Source organism: Hemiscyllium ocellatum, chromosome 15 (genome assembly GCF_020745735.1).
Source record: "Hemiscyllium ocellatum isolate sHemOce1 chromosome 15, sHemOce1.pat.X.cur, whole genome shotgun sequence".
Lineage (NCBI taxonomy): Eukaryota > Metazoa > Chordata > Chondrichthyes > Orectolobiformes > Hemiscylliidae > Hemiscyllium > Hemiscyllium ocellatum.
In genome coordinates this window covers 47,368,911-47,386,375 of record NC_083415.1, presented here as the reverse complement: position 1 = coordinate 47,386,375, position 17,465 = coordinate 47,368,911, and positions in this window count along the sequence as shown.

Sequence of the window (17,465 nt, the reverse complement as noted above, 5' to 3'; positions counted from 1 at the left end):
TCCTGGTCATTTAATATTTAAAGTGGTGGAGCCTGAGAGCCTCCTATTCATTTAATATTTAAAATGGTAGAGCCGGAGAGCATCCTGGTCATTTAATATTTAAAATGGTGGAGCCTGAGAGCCTCCTATTCATTTAATATTTAAAATGGTAGAGCCTGAGAGCCTCCTCATCATTTACTATTTAAAATGGTGGAGCCTGAGAGCCTCCTGGTCATTTAATATTTAAAATGGTGGAGCCTGAGAGCCTCCTGGTCATTTAATATTTAAAATGGTGGAGCCGGAGAGCCTCCTGGTCATTTAATATTTAAAATGGTGGAGCCTGAGAGCCTCCTGATCATGAGGATATTGTGATTTGTGCCTTGAATTACACACAGCTGGTGGAATCAGCATTAATTCTTTTCTCATTATCCAATTCGATGAATGAACACAGTATTTGCAGATTAACTCCTTTACATGAGCATTCCATGTGTGTATGGGATTCTCAGTGTAACATACCGAAACTGTGGGGAATTACCTCAAAATGAGACTGAAATCTGAATTGCTCCTCACATAAGGGCATTTGTGGTCTGAGAAAGGCACCCTTTGTAACAACATCAGACATTTTCCGCTCGATCCCAATTATATTTTAGTAGCATTTTTTGGCATGCATAGATACTTTTGCATTCACTTCCTTTGCCAGCTTTCCTACAAACCATTTTGGTTTTTCATGAAACCTGTGGAAAAAATCTACTGGAAGATTTCCATATGATGATGGAAAGATTGATTATCTCTTACAAGTAGGGGTGGGATACAAAATCCATGAAAGGAGGAAGGTACAGCTTGTTTTAATTCAACTAAAGGTGAAGGAGGAGTCATCCTGTTTCGAAAGCTGAAATTCAATATTTAAAGTGGGCGTGCTATTCAGGCACAAAACCTTAAGGATGGTTGTATTTTGTCCTTTTATTTGCAGATTTGCATTAGTATAATTTATTGCACCTAATTTACAAAACAAAATGAAACCTTTCTGACTCAGTCAAGGATAGAGAAGTATGAAAACTTCCAATTTACTCTTAAATTTGTCCTCAAGCTTTGGAATTAATTTGTATTTGCACACTTGCATTTATATTACATCCTTACTGTAGAGACAAAGATCTCCCAGAGCTTCAGAGGTGAACGAGGAAAAGGGATGGCAATACTGAGATGCAAAAGATTAGGAGAGGTGACCAAAAGCTTTGTTCATAAGGAGGGTCTTAAAGTTGAAGAATCACATAGAGAGGAAGAGGAATTTGAAGAGCAAATTGCAGAAACTGCAACATAATCAGCCATTGACACCAGTAGTGGGTTAATGGATAATAATGTATTCACAGTGTGCTGAAACAGAGGAACTGAGCATTGTATTCTAGGGGATAAGATGCGGTATACTTAAACAGATTTTAAATATAGTATATATAAATCTGCCAAAAAGCAGAAATTGTGTCTAGTCATGAGCATAGAATCATATAGATATGAACAGATATTTTCTGTTTTATTAATGACAATTTAAATTGAAAGACAAGTAATGGTGCAATTGTTATGCTGCTGGGCTACTAATCCCAAAATCTGGATTATTATCCAGATAACATAAAGCCAAATCACACCTTGAAGAGTTTGAATTCTATTTCTAAACTCTGGAAACTGGCCATGTAACTGTCATATTGTGGAAACAACCCAGGTGATTTACTAATGACCTTTAGAGAAGTAAACATGCTGTTGTTACACTCTCTGGCATATACTTAACTTCACTACTGCAAGGACAGGTATAGCTCTTAATTACCTTCTAAATTAGCTTGACATGCTCAAAAATCATTCTTTGTTCCAGGCAACTCCAAATGAAAAAGATGTGACAGTCTTGACAGAGATGCTCTCACAAACGCTTTTTTAAATCGTTAAAATTATTATAATTTCTTCAAAAGTAAAGGATCCTCACAAAACTGTATACCTTTAAAAAACCAAAAATAAAATTACAATCAGTGGGAAACTTTCCTATTTCTTTCCATGGAAAATATTGAGACAAATCTGGAGCGCTGTTTGAGGGACCTGGGCTGGAACTGAACTAAATCACATGAGCCAACATTAATCCAAGAAATGTTAGCCATAAAACTCAAGAGTGCTTTGAAAATCTTGTTGAATTTTCTCGTGAATTAGTGTCACTCATTGGTACTGTCTAACACAATAATTTCTCCACTTAGTAGTATTGACAAAAAAAAGAGAAAAATACTCCCTTTATGGCCAATTTTATTGTAGGCGTAAAAAAAGAGAAAAATACTCTCTTTATGGCCAATTTTATTGTAGGCGTAAAAGGTTCTTTAAGCTGTTTCAACTAACAAAAAAAAATGTTAACCAATATGTTTTAAATTGATACATCTGAGAAAGTGATGGGAGGATTCTGATATACACATGTGCAGTAGTTATTATGAAGCCAATGAGTTGACTGATGTATTTAATGGTCGTTGTGAAACATTTTGGGGTGAATAAAACTTGGATTAATTTATTACAGAGGAAATAGACTAATATTTTAGCAGCAATATATTGGGAAGTGTGACTGCGGTTGAGTAATACAGATGTCAAAATTAAAGAAATATTATTAACAGTTGTGACAAAATATGTTCAAATATTTTATTGTAGATCAGTCATTTCTATTGAATCTCAAAACTTGCATGTGGACTGAAATGATTTTTAACTGTGTTTTGTATTCTAAGATCTGAATTAATGTAAAATCACAAGAGGATGGAAAATAATTGCACAATGAGTTGTAATCTGAAATGTACTCCTTGCAAGAGTCGTGGATGCAGTTTCAATAGTAAAGATCAAAATATATATTTAAATACATTTGTTAAAGGAAACAAAATTTCAGGAACCTGGGGAAAATGTAGAGGAAAGGGACTACTTAGACAGCTCTTTCAAAGTTTTGACATGGATATGATGGACTAAATGGCTTCCTTTTATATTGTGTTATTCTTTTAAATACCAGCCTTTGGTTGTAGGTTTCATGTCTGTGGAGCTTATTTCCAGATTTGAGCTTAGAGTTCTAGATTGACATTAACATTTGAACTAAGAGTTAGATTTGTCAGATTATAGAACATTTTGTTCAAAGGATTTTACATGATCTCTCAGTAGATAATTTGATATTTAGCTGAAACGGTTTCCAAAAATAATGCAGTAGAACTAATGAATGCTGTCAGAGTGCCATTTTTTTCTCATTTTCTCATCATTAAATGCTAACAGCTCCAGCTCTCTAGCCCAGATGTAATTATAAACAGAGATAATCAAGCACTTCACATGGATAAAAACATATTTTGGGGAATATTTGATCACCTCATTCTATATTTACCTCTCTAACCTCCTATGTTGTTTTGAACTAAACATATACTAGTAAAATTGAAGCAAATTGCTGGAGAGTTGAATTAAGAGCAGAAAATGCTTAGGGACAAGAGAGTGCTCAGATCTGAGTTTTATCCTGTCTTCACCTGACCCTGAGCTGTCAATACTGACAATTATAAAATAAGGATCAATATTTGATGTTTATCATATCATGGAATACAATTATAGGATGGTTTCAGTACAGAATAAATCCATTTGCCCTTTGATTTCATGCTGGCTTGTAAGAGCAACTTAGCTAGTCCTATTCTGCCTTTAATTGTGGATTTGAAATTAAAAACAAAATCCAAATTCCTTTTGACTGTCAATGACTGAATTTGCCTTGATCACATTCTCAGGCAATGTATCTAAAATTCTAACCAGTCATTGTATAACACATATCTCTCCTCATCTTTCCTTCCTTTGCCATCGAATCAATATTCTGTGGTTTACAACTCTTCTGCCCCAATGGCAACAGTTTGTCTACATCTATTGAGATCCCTCATAATCTATTTAATCTCCTCAACTTTCTCTCAGGCAAACAGGCTCAGTTTCTCTGGTTTATTCACACAACTGAAGTCCCTAATGCTAGGAGCCATTTTTGTGAAATCTTTCAAATATTTTCACCTCCTTTGTAAAAGGTAGTACCTAGAACTGCACATAACACTTCAATGGAGGACAAACTATGCTTTTTCAATCACCACTATTATCTCCTTGTTTTTGCTTTCTGCCTCTTTTTATGAAGCCCAGGATCCTGTATGCTTAATTAACCATTTAATCAACTTTCCCTGCCATATTCAAGGGTCTATGCATTTTCAGCTCCCAGGAGCAACACCAGATATGCATAAAGTGGTCTTATGGTGAAGCTGTAACAAAGCACTACTGTCCTGCTAAGCAGTTAGTGATAACAGCGCTAAGCCATCCCACACAATGTAACAACTTATTAGAAGAGGATGCTCCACAAATATCCCCCTCCTCAGTGATGGGATGCCCAGCACATTAACAAATAACAAGGTTGATGCTTTTGCAATCATTGCAATAATATTTAGCCAGGGGTGCTAGGTGATTTGCCTCCTCCTGAGGTCCCAAGTGTCATGAATGCTAGTTTTCAGCTAATTCGATTCACTTTACTACATGTAAAATAATAACTGAAGATACTGTATACTCCAAAGGCTATGAATCATGACAATATTTTGGCATTGTATTGAAGAATTGTGCTTGAGAAATTGCCACGCCAAGGCCAAGTTGTTCTTGTTCAGCTCAAACATTCATATCTGTACAGTTTTGAGGAAAATTGCTAAGACCTGTCCACAAAATTCTGAGCAAATCAATTACTGCTCCCCCTGTGGACTCTTGATCATCCACACAGTGACACTGCTATCAAACAATTCTTGATTAGAAATAACCTGCCCTTATTATTATCCAGTTTGTCTTCTGCCATGTCCATTCAGTTCCTAACCTCATTACATCCTTTGTTCAAACATGAAGATGAAGAACTAATTTCCAGATGTGAGATGAGTGTGACCTCCCTTGACATCAAGGCTTCATTTGACCAAGTGTGGCATCAAAGAGCTCTAATAAACTTTGGTGGAAATCAGGAGGAAAGCCCTCTGCTGGTGGAGTCATTTCTGGTGCAAAGGAAGGTAGATGTGGTTGTTGGAGACCTTCAGTTCAGTCATTTCAATTCCAGGACATATCCTAAAGTACTCCAGTTACTTCATCAACCATCTTCCCTCTATCATAAGATTAGAAGTTGGGATGTTTGCTGATGATTGTAGCATTCCGTGCCAATATTCAAGACCAGACTGGTTCTGATTGGTGGCAATTAATATTCTTGCTTCACAAATGTCAATGATCAGCTCCATCTCTAAGGATAGAGAATCTAACCATCTTCCCTTGATATTCAACAGCATTGTCATTGTTCAATCCCTTACTTTCAACATCCTGAGGTTGAGTGGGGAATAACTATTGACCAGGAAGTGGACTGGAGCAATCATATAAATACTGTGGCTACAAGGACTGGTTCAAGGCTCAGAATCCTACGGTAACTGACTTCTTATCTATGCAGTATTTGTTCACCATTCATAAAGCACAAGTCAGGAATGAGATGCATTATTCTCCTCTTTCCTGGGAGAGTGTCATGCAACTTCACACAAGAAGATTGGCCCCTGCAAAGCAACCCACTTACTTGGCACATCATTAAATGCCTTAAACATCCATTCCCTCTACTTTAAGGCATAACACCTGTAGTGTGTACCATTTACCTGATAACATATAGAAATTTACTGTGATCTTTTTTGTCTTCCCCTTCTATTCCTACAACCTCTACTACTTAGAAGTTCAAGGGTAGCAGATGCATAGAGAAATATCACCACCTGCAAGTTGCTCTCCAAGCCACACTGACCTGGAACCATATCAACATTCCTCCACTGTCATTAGGTCAAAAGTCTGGACCTCCATCCATAATAGCACTATTGGTGTACCTACGTGCACCAAGTGGACTGATTGGTTTAATGAGATTCAATCAACCATTCAATACCATTTTCTCAAAGATAATAGTGGATGAGCAATAAGTTCTGGTCTAGATAGCAATATCCACTTTCTATGAATGAATAAATACAAAATAATTTAATGTCAGCAGAGATTTTTGGAAGTGCGCTCTGTGCACTGAAGTCAATGTCACCAATAAATAGACGGAAAATCATTGGGCTTATTATCAACCCGTGGGGAACACCAATGTAATCCTTCCTCCAGTCCAAAAACAACTGTTCACCACTCCTCTCTGTTTTCTGTCACTCAACCAACTTCCTCTCCATGCTGCTGCTGTCTCTTTTATTTCAGAGCAAATAGATTTCAAGATATTGATAGAAGAAAGGAAACTTGGAAGCAAGATATTTTTTAATGTTTTGAATTTTAACTAGCTCTATGTAAATGTATTCTGAAATTTAAAGGTTGAATGAACACCATCAAAAAGAAATGAATTAGACTGCAGTTAATGAAAGACTTACCCCCTGAGCTAGAAGTTTGTGGGATCTAGTTTGAGTCTTGAACAGGTTATCCCAGACCAGCACAACACTGTAACACTGAGGAAGCACTGCAATGTCAGAGATAGTACTTTTCCAATTATTCAACCAAGGTTCTATATGTCAGTCTGTCAGGCTGGCCTAAAAGTTCTGTTAAAATCAGAAACAGGATCAGAAGATTTCACTGAATGTCCTGACCATCACTTATCCCTTAAGAACATCAACAAAATTTATTTAATTTGCTGTTGTGGGCCGCTTGTGCACTGTTTGGCCTTCATGATAGTCTGTATAACAACAATAACAATACTTCAAAAATAATTTATTGCCAGGCTTTAATCCAAATTCTTTCTTTTGAATTGATTCAGAAACAATATAAAGTATTGCGTACCCACACTTATTCCTGAACTTCTGAAAAAAAAGTCAGAAACAAAGCTGTTTGTTATAACAGTTGTTCAGCCCGAGAATCATGTACTGGAACTCTTTTGTGCTCATGAGTTTCTTGAATCACCTGCTCGAGAAAAACAGCCAAGGTTCTTTTCTTTCTCTTTCCACATGGTTTGAACTTCAGCATTCCTTTACTTAGCTGGACTGCAACCAAGGCTAAAGAACCCCACCCATCTTTCATGAGAGGAGATGTAGAAGAGGCCACTTACATTTATCAGACACAAAGGTTCCCAATGGATGTCAATCAGTACTCAGAGCCAGCTTTCTGTTTTCTATTCAGTGGGACCGTCTGGGTTCTGTACCAATCCTTGTTGAATTACAGATGGAATGATACTGGTAGACATGTCACCACTGCAGCTGGACATAAGTATCCTCCCAGATATCAACCCAGCAGTGCATCCTAGAGTCTGTTTGCCATGACGGTCTGGAGTGGAACTGGAACACTTAACTGCTGACACAAAGATGGGGATGCTACCACTAAGTTAAATGCTTACTCCTATCGACATTTACAGTACTGCAGTCCACACATTTGGAAAGTTGTTTTTACTGAAGGTTTAGGCCAACATTCCTATCATTTGTCAAATTTTACTAAAGGTTATTGTGGATTTTATTTTATCCTCATAACATTTCGCAATTATGTAATTTTCTTGGAGGATGGTCAACTGTGTATCAGAGTTCCAATCATATTCTAATAATAATTTGCCAGAAAGTTGAACAACATTCAGTGGATATGTTTTTCACAAACCTTTCATCACAATTAGAGATCTAGCTTGATTTGAGCTCAGAAAGTTTGCATGTATTCTCACTGAGAGCATCATAACAGTATGAAAGAAAGAAAGATCATTCCGACAATCAATGGAGTATTTATAGGTTTGCTCGATCATGGACCTTATGTAACCTAATTAATCTCCAAAAGTAGATAAACCGGAAAAAAAAATCTCAGCAGATTATGCTGTGAAACTTCTGTTTGATTGGACATCAAATATTTTCAGCATTCAAGGATACAGGTGTAGATCCCATCCATTCTGCATTGACACACTCAATCCCCAGATAACATCTCTGGAGCCCAGCAGCCTGTTCTGAAACTTACCACATCATTCTTCCTGTAAAATATCTAATCTGACCAGCTTCTTTGAGTGGGTGTTCTAACAGACAGGATTTCAGCCAGTGCCTAGGTCTTGGGATGGAATGTGAGGAGTACGGTTGTTGGTGTCCACTGATTGTAACATTAGGAACCCTGGAAAAATAGGTTCCCTAAAAGTGCTGAAGGCGTTACCTGCATGTCTATTTTAAATATTTTTCCATAAGGTTGTTGCCTACAGGGCAGCTGGTTCCAAAGCCGGAAGCCTTTCAGGAGAATCCTACAGGAGTGAATCGTTCCACTGGGAAAGCGAGGGAATTGGGTGAAAGAGGATCCACATGCTGTTGGGGGTCCATGGTCTAATGCTGGTTTGGGGAGGGGTTTGTCATGGAACTTGTGGGTCTAACAATGGATTATGGAGTCTGATGGGTGCGCAGGGTGCCAGGGTTGCAGACGGAGCGGTTTACTGGGGTGCAGCTCATGGACCTGGAAGAAACACTCCTGCTTTTTCAGGCCCCCAATACTCACTTGAACATCACCTGATGGTTTCAGTCCTTCTCATCTTCCTTCAGCTGCTAAGTATCTTCATTAACCTGACTGCTGTGCTTAAAATAACTGGGGGAAAGTGAGCACTGCAAATGTTGAAGCTCTGAATCGAGATTGTGGTGTTGGAAAAGCACAGCAGGTCAGCAGCTTCTGAGGAGCAGGAGAATCAACGTTTTGGGCAAAAATCCTTCCTCGGGACCCCTTTTTGATGAAGGGCTTTAGCCCAAAATGTCGATTCTCCTGCTCCTCGGATGCTGTGTGATCTGGTGTGCTTTTCCAACACCACAATCTCGACTTAAAGGTAACTGTTAAGTGAAGTCTGACAGCCTTATTATAATATTCAACAGAGCAACATGCTTCTCTCAAGTGGTCACCTAATCATCACCCCACCTCTGATAAAACTGGAAATGCATATGTTTAAGACAGGTTCAGGTGCTCTTACAGATTCTTTGTATTTTAACCTCTGACTCCTCTCTAACCCACCCATCTTTGGCAGTTAAGACTCAGATGATATTCCAAATGTAACCTGAATAATAAATCATAAAAATAATCTCCTTTACTTTAACAAATATTCTGGAGATCCATGCCAATGTTTGTTGAAAGTCACAAAAAGAGAAAAGTCCTTGCAATCTGAACTTAATTTCCAGTTTGAATATATCTACAATCTAACTTGTTCCAAACTAGGCACTTGACTTTCTCCCCACCCCCACCCTCCTCTCACTTATCTCTCCACGCTTCAGGCTCTCTGCCTGTATTCCTGATGAAGGGCTTTTGCCCGAAACATTGATTTTACTGCTCCTCGGATGCTGCCTGAACTGCCGTGCTCTTCCAGCACCACTAATCCAGAATCTGGTTTCCAGCATCTGCAGTCATTATTTTTACCTAGGTCTTACATTATGATAACATGAAGCTGCAAACATTGGAATGAAAGTGATGAAGACTGATCCCCCCATCACTTTTTTTACAGATGTGCGTTCTAGCTGTAGCAGCCTTCTACTTTATTAATTAAACAAGAATAACAATTATTGGGAAATAATTTCAACTGACATACCTACATTGTGCTTATTGCTCATGTTTCCTAAAGGCTAACACTGATAGCCCTTCATGTGCCTTTGATTGTTTTTCTGTTTTGAACAAACATCACCAAAAGAGTGCAGTGACATCCACAGAGATATGCAAAGAATTGCTGATATGGAGCACATAGTTAAAAATCACACAACACCAGGTTATAGTCCAATAGGTTTACTTGAAAGCACAAGCTTTCAGAGTGCTGCTCCTTCATCAAGTGATTGTGGAGAATAAGATTGTCAGACACAGAATTTATAGCAAGAGTTTGCAGTGTGATCTAACTGAAATTATATATTGAAAAAGACCTGTATTGTTTGTTAAGTCGCTCATCATTCTAAAAGATGAGACTTAACAAAGAATCACCTGATGAAGGAGTAGCGCTCCGAAAGCTAGTGCTTCCACATAAACCTGTTGGACTATAACCTGGTGTTGTGTGATATTTATCTTTGTACACCCCAGTCCAACACCGGTGTCTCCAAATCAAATGTGGGGAAGGTGCTTTCACAAAGTTTATGTTTAAACTGCACCAAATGGATTAAGGAGGAAGAGACCCCGCCAGTCTTTGAACACATCCAGTCTGGATAAGCTCAGACATGCTAATAACTGTAAAAGATAAAGCAGTTACAAGTATTAGCACCACATCAGATATTTAAAGTGAACGTCACTGTTTTCTTCTCTGGCTGTACCATGTAATGTGACAGTTTAACAACAGTGTTTCCAGAATAAAAATTAAGAAACATGGGTGATGTGACAACAATTAAATTTACAATATTCCCGAATTAACTAAAACTTGTATTTACAAGGAAAGAATAGGATTTGTGTGGGGCTGCACCAAGTAATTATATTAACAAAGGAGTTCTCTCTGCTGACCTAATCAATATTTACTCCTAAACTAATAACATCAAAAAGCATAACTTTGGCATTTATCACATTGATGTTTATGGACCTTTGCTTTGCTCAGGACGGCGACTACATGTCCCACCAAACAATAATGAATTATTTAAATGATTACATTAGTTAAAGAGTGCTTTGGGACATACTGAAGTTGTAAAAAAATGCTACATAATTGCAAGTCTCCCTTTTGTTTATTTAGTTACTGTCTGATTCCTGCAATAACTTTAAAATGTGGAGGATGCAGTTTGAGATAAAACAATATTTTTGGCATTCACTTATACTTAAGGCACACTTCTATTTTCTTATCTAATTAAAGGTAATGGTTTACAAATAAAATGCTGTATCAATTATCTCAGCTTCCCTAAAGTAGAGTATTTTATTACAATCGTAGAGTCATAGAGATGTACAGCATTGAAACAGACCCTTCGGTCCAACCTGTCCATGCTGATCAGATGCCCCAGCCCAATCTATCCCACCTGTCAGCACCCATATCCCTCCAAACCCTTCCTATTCATATGCCCATCCAAATGCCTCTTAAATGTTGCAATTGTACCAGCCTCCACCACATCCTCTGGCAGCTCATTCCATACATGTACCACCCTCTGCGTGAAAAAGTTGCCCCTTAGGTCTCTTTTATATCTTTCCCCTCTCACCCTAAACCTATGCCCTCTAGTTCTGGATTCCCTGACCCCAGGGAAAAGACTTTGTCTATTTATCCTATCCATGCTCCTTATAATTTTGTAAACCTCTATAAGGTCACCCCTCAGCCTCTGACGCTCCAGGGAAAACAGCCCTAGCCTGTTCAGCCTCTCCCTGTAGCTCAGATCCTCCAACCCTGGGAAATAGCTCATACTTACAGTTTTACATCACTGTATACTGTTGTGGGAGAAAGTGAGGACTGCAGATGCTGGAGATCAGAGCTGAAAATGTGTTGCTGGAAAAGCGCAGCAGGTCAGGCTGCATTCAAGGAGCAGGAGAATCGACATTTTAGGCATGAGCCCTTCTTCAGCTCTGTATACTGTTGTGACCTGGTAAGAAGGGGTGAGTCAGCTCCCCACTGAATTTTTCACCTCAAAGATTTAAGTTTTATTTTAACAGGAGGCCATACCCTTCTCAATTAAAATGTAGTGAATCACTTTGACAATAATCAAAAAGAAGCCAGTTAGAAACTTCTTTTTCAGTTGAAGAAAGAGAAATTTCTTAACCCTATGGAAAGTAATAAAGATGCAATGTCACACTTATAGCTTTTCACAGTCACAAAGTCAGACACAAATGTACAAAGTTGAAAAAGAATTGTTCATTAGGTTTTAACATGAGACCATGACTCTCTAGTCCATTTCTTAGACCATCAAGCTGCAAATATTGCAGTTATCCTTTGAGTTCTCAGTTCCTTGATGTTTATTTCCAATAAATGCTGTTGAACTGGGCTCCTTAAGAGAGAGATCATTCACACACTATGTTCAGTGTGATCCATCCCCTCTCATCTGCCAAAGACAGAGCTCTGTGAAACAGCAGCATTTCTGTAACTTACACCTGCTGAAGTTATGGTTTTCAGGCTTGGGTATTCCTGGCAATGTCTCTTCTCCAAAATGTGAACATTCTCATAACTGGATGGTTAAAATAAGAAATAAATACCTTTTCATGCTTCCCACGGAGCCTTGCTGACTGGTTTCATTCCCTTTCAGAAGATGTTCATTTCAGCTCAGACTGTCTTTGATCTCCTCCATGTCCCTTCCCTAAAATGTGGTCAACTTGTGTGGATCAGGAGAAGGCTGTGATTTTAAGTCAGTGCTTTGGACCCTTTTTAAAACTGATACAATCTGTGAAAATTCCGAGTGTTAAATGAGCCACTGTAATTTGAAGATCACGATGATTTAATATCGTTGTGACAATACTAACAATCAGTCAGTTGAGCTTGCGAGAGGGTACAGGGAAAATTAGATAATAAGAGTTAGGAGTGAATTAACTGGTGCCATAAAGAAACAATTTGGAAAGAAGGAGCTAGAGGAAATGAACAAGAAATATGAGCACATTACAGTGAGTGGTGCTACAGAATTCAGAAGGTATATAGGAAAACGACTCCGCCAAGAAAAGGTGCATACTTTCCCTGGAGCACATTCCACATATTGAATAAACCTATCCTGATCCAATATTAATATGTGCACTTATTGCCATGATTACTGGGAAGTAACCTTAAACAGGAACTAGGACTGTGCATCAATCAAGATGAGTACCAAGACCATGAACACAGTTGCTTGCATATAACCCGACACTTGTTCAGGTTTACTATTTTTATACACAAGTGTATACAGTACTATGCTATATGTCCTGAACACATTATCATGTGTAGGAGTTATTCCTTTTGTGAAGAGTTGCTCCATTATTGCTTGAGAGGATGTATTTAAAAAGGAGTACCATCAATCAAGCAGAGAGATTTGATTCCCTACAGTGTGGAAACAGGCCATTTGGCCCAACAAGTGTACAATGATCCTCCAAAGAATAACCCAGCCAGACTCATTTCCCTCTGACTAATGAAACTAACACTATGGGACAATTTATCATGGCCAAACTACCTGAGCTACATCTCTTTGGACTGTGGGAGGAAACCAGAGCACCCGGAGGAAACCCACACAGACACAGGGAGAATGTGCAAACTTCTCACAGACAGTCATCCAAGGCTGGGATTGAACCCAAGTCCCTAGCACTATGAGGTTGCAGTGCTAACCACTGAGCCACTGTGCCACCTTTAACATTCAACTTTTTCAGATAAATAGAGATCATCTAGCAACTCTGTCATTATTTTCATCCTGTTGAACTTTGCTCAGAATATAGCACAATTGTTGTTGGATTGTTTCAGAATCTATCAGAATAAACAGCTTCTGATAGACTTGTTCTGTGATTATCCTTTGGTTCTTGAGTATAATGTGGGGGTACATTTCCAAGGCGTGGCTTTGTTTGAACTGGAGTGAAGTCATCCGTCACAAAAAGATCATATTTGTCTGATGTCTGGAACCTCTTGAAAATAAATCATTCGACATGACAGGGAACAATTCCAAGTATACCGAGGAAGAGTCCTGAAATCTTAACTCTGTTTTGCTCCTCATAGATGCTGCCAGCTCTGATGAGCTTTTATCTAGTATTCTCTGCTTTATTTTATTTCTTATATATGACAGCCAAGTTCCAAACATTCTTTGAACCATGTGATACAAAGGTCAATATTTTCACAGCTATAGTCTTAAACAACTGAGAAAATAAACTGTTCAGGCTTGCCGGAAAGCTCTCTTCCAAGAGCTCTTCATAAAAATAAAACAATTGTTCCTCCAATGGTTTAGGGAATTTAATGTACCCACTGTAAAGCATAGGTTTTTCACCCCTGGTGTATTTTGAGTGAACTCATTTCAGGTGGAGTAAGTTGAGTACATTATAATTGACCTTATTGCCTAAAAAGAATGGAGGTTAAAGCAATTACGTTTCTTGTTCATGATAACTATCCAGCTGGCTCTAGTTCACAGTGCATGTGAGGACAGGATTCAGCTAGGCTTTGAGATAAACTCTCCCCTCTTCACTTCCTCTCAAGGACAAATAACCTGCTTAGGTTGTGAATATCATTGGGCTAAATTTAGCAAGGTGGGTGGACTATGAGCGTATGCCACAGCACCCCAACATCAACCAGTAGTTCAGGAGTGAAAAAGGGAGGAATGATACACTAACATTGTTAGAAACACTCCAGCAATTACTTGAATCCAGTGAAGCATCTCAAGTGACAGATTTGCCCAACTCTCTGTTTTAAAACTAAATGCAAAGAAAGAAACAGATTTAAAATACTTCTGGATGCAGGCTTCATATTACCTCTGACTGTGCCTGTGCCAAGAGACTCGTAAATAATTGGTACATGGAGTGGATTTTGAAGTGCTGATGTTATCATGAGAGTCTGCAGAGGATCAGGAAAATGGAAGTGAAAATCCAGATGTTCTCTATTGGCTAAAAGAAATAGGAGGAATGTCTGACTGCCATTCTGTTTGATCTCCCACAATTGAATCTGCCAAAAAGACATTTTGCTATAAAAAGGTGGTTATCTCTGTGTCTTATAATCTTATTTCTAGAGGTTAGTTATTTTCCACACAGCTTGCAGCAAACATTCTTCCTGCATAAATCTTCATAAACATTATTTTCTTTCTTTTAAATAAGCTCTCAATCCCCGATGTAATGTTAATGCTAGAAACAAACATTCAAAGTGAAGAAAGTCTTAAGCTGAAATGTGAATTTTTCCCACTTTTGCATGTGTATGGCTGAACCACCTGTCGTCATTTGCAGCTAACACTTCAGTATGTCACATTATAAATCAAACACTTTTGTAGCAGCAGTTGTGAAATTGAGTTTTTTATGTATGTGTCTAAAATTACCATCTTCATTATTGAAAAAAGGTGCAAATATTAATTAGTCATCATATGTTTTTGAGAGATTTTCATAATTCTCTGTCTTTGTGAACTATGCCACAGGGATTCATACTTAAATCATGTATATTTACTATTCAATTTCAAAAAGTTAGATAAAATGGACAGCACCAAACATGATACTCTGATTCCCACATATTCACCATCTGGTATGCATAGAAATAATTACTGAACATGACGCTTCATATTTACTTTACACGAGGGATAGCTGATTTCCATATTTGTTTACGAAGCCACTATTGGCATCCAGAGCTAAGGATTGATCCTCCCTCAGGGACAGAACTAAAAATCGGATGCACATTGCTGACCTTTCTCCTAGCATTCCTTTGTAATGTCATTATTACAGTCTTGCTGAGTACCAGCAGTTACAATTTCACTTCTGATTGTCTTCATTCCATCCGTGGCACTTTGCTTGAATATAAGATTAGACGGAGCATTCTAACAATGCAGGTATTTGCTCCAGTATCATTTCTTGCTCATCGTCCCAAAGCTAAATCAAATATTGAACAAGATTTCACACTTAACACAAAATGTAATGAATCAGGGAAGTAATAAAAAAATCTCGCATGTGGAAATTTGGGAGAAACATTGAATAAAGCCTGAAACCAGGTGTTGAGATTGTAATGCAGTATAAACATGTGCCAATCTTATGCTGCCTGCTCAGTTACAGGAATGCAACATGCAGCCAGTGCTGGGTGCTTTTTTGGGTGGCTACATACCCAATGAAGCTGCAAGATCATGAAAAGCTAGTATGAGTTCAAGCTAGCTTGTGCTACTTATATCAAATCTGCATTTTTAAAACGGGAAATACATTTTTGGTTGGGACAAAAGCAATTCACTGCAGAAGAGACTTTGACCTGGAATGAATGACACAACATGGCAGCAGGCATGTTCCAAGGGTCTCTACACAACAATGGAGGCAATGTTGAAGGTCAACAACAGGCCAAAGGTTCTATCTGGAGGACAGGAAATTTGAGCAGATAACCATGCAGCTCAATTCCAGGAATGAACTCCTGATGATCTGGAAGCAATTCTCAAATAGGTTCAGTGACTTTATGCACGTGGTCAGAGTTAGTGAATGTACATTTGAGTGCTACATTTCACTAACATCTCCTCTGGTCTCACAGACTGCTCAATGCAAAACATAATAACTTCATAACCACCAATAAACTAGAATTCATGAGTCATATCTCATATACATAAATTCACTTTACTTAGTACTGCTGCAAGTGACAAACCCACTTCACACACCTTGGATATAGTGCTCCACCCTGACCTTAAATTTACCTGGACCATCTCTGACACCTCCCTCCCCTTCCTGGACCTCTCCACCTCCATTAAAGACGACCGACTTGACACTGACATTTTTTACAAACCCACCGACTCCCACAGTTACCTGGATTACACCTCTTCCCACCCTATCTCTTGCAAAAATGCCATGCCGTATTCCCAATTCCTCCGCCTCCACCGTATCTGCTCCCAGGAGGATCAGTTCCACCATAGAACACACCAGATGGCCTCCTTCTTTAGAGACCACAATTTCCCTTCCCACGTGGTTAAAGATGCCCTCCAACGCATCTCGTCCTCATCCCGCACCTCCACCCTCAGACCCGACCCCTCAAACCATAACAAGGACAGAACGCCCCTGGTGCTCACCTTCCACCCTACAACCTTTACATAAACCAAATCATCCGCCGACATTTCCGTCACCTCTAAAAAGACCCCACCACCAGGGATATATTTCCCTCCCCACCCCTTTCCGCCTTCCACAAAGACCGTTCCCTCTGTGACTACCTGGTCAGGTCCACGCCCCCCTACAACCCACCCTCCCATCCTGGCACTTTCCCCTGCCACCGAGGAGCTGTAAAACCTGTGCCCACACCTCCTCCCTCACCTCTATCCAAGGCCCTAAAGGAGCCTTCCACATCCATCAAAGTTTTACCTGCACATCCACTAATATCATTTATTGTATCTGTTGCTCCCGATGCAGTCTCCTCTACATTGGGGAAACTGGGCGCCTCCTAGCAGAGCGCTTTAGGGAACATCTCCGAGACACCCGCACCAATCAACCACACCGCCCTGTGGCCCAACATTTCAACTCCCCCTCCCACTCTGCCGAGGACATGGAGGTTCTGGGCCTCCTTCACCACCGCTCCCTCACCACCAGACGCCTGGAGGAAGAACGCCTCATCTTCCGCCTCGGAACACTTCAACCCCAGGGCATCAATGTGGACTTCAACAGTTTCCTCATTTCCCCTTCCCCCACTCATCCTAGTTTCAAACTTCCAGCTCAGCACTGTCCCCATGACTTGTCAGGACTTGTCCGACCTGCATAGCTCCTTTTCCACCTATCCACTCCACTTCTCCTCCCTGACCTATCACCTTCATCTCCTCCCCCACTCACCCATTGTACTCTATGCTACTCTCTCACCACTCCCACCCTCCTGTAGCTTATCTCTCCACGCTTTCAGGCTCACTGCCTTTATTCCTGATGAAGGGCTTTTGCCCGAAACATCGATTTCGCTGCTTGTTGGATGCTGCCTGAACTGCTGTGCTCTTCCAGCACCACTGATCCAGAAT